Here is a 284-nt window from a genome sequence, read left to right on the forward strand (position 1 = left end):
GATGGATGGTTTTGGCAGTGTGACTAGTATATCCAAATCAAAATTTTATGTATGTGTATTTATGGTCGCAGTGAATTGTGTTTGTGTAGGGCGTTAGACATGCAACGATTTCCCAGCTTTCGAAAATATCACTTTTTCACAGCCAGAAATATATCCAACATAAAAGTTGCATCATATTTTTGAAAAGTGTGTCATGATATCCCGCGCTCTATATGTTTTATCCGTGTTATAATACGATTTACTGCACTGTTATGCGACTTCTTGATTTGCTTGAATGGCAAAAT

General features: G+C 35.6%; 1 protein-coding gene across 1 annotated transcript in view; it reads left to right on the top strand.

Annotated features, from left to right (window-relative positions):
* LOC119593575 (G-protein coupled receptor moody-like) overlaps positions 1 to 284 on the top strand; it is a 23,359-nt gene that overhangs the window by 402 nt on the left and 22,673 nt on the right. The window lies entirely within an intron of this gene.

The sequence above is a fragment of the Penaeus monodon genome, chromosome 32 (genome assembly GCF_015228065.2).
Source record: "Penaeus monodon isolate SGIC_2016 chromosome 32, NSTDA_Pmon_1, whole genome shotgun sequence".
Taxonomy (NCBI): Eukaryota; Metazoa; Arthropoda; class Malacostraca; order Decapoda; family Penaeidae; genus Penaeus; species Penaeus monodon.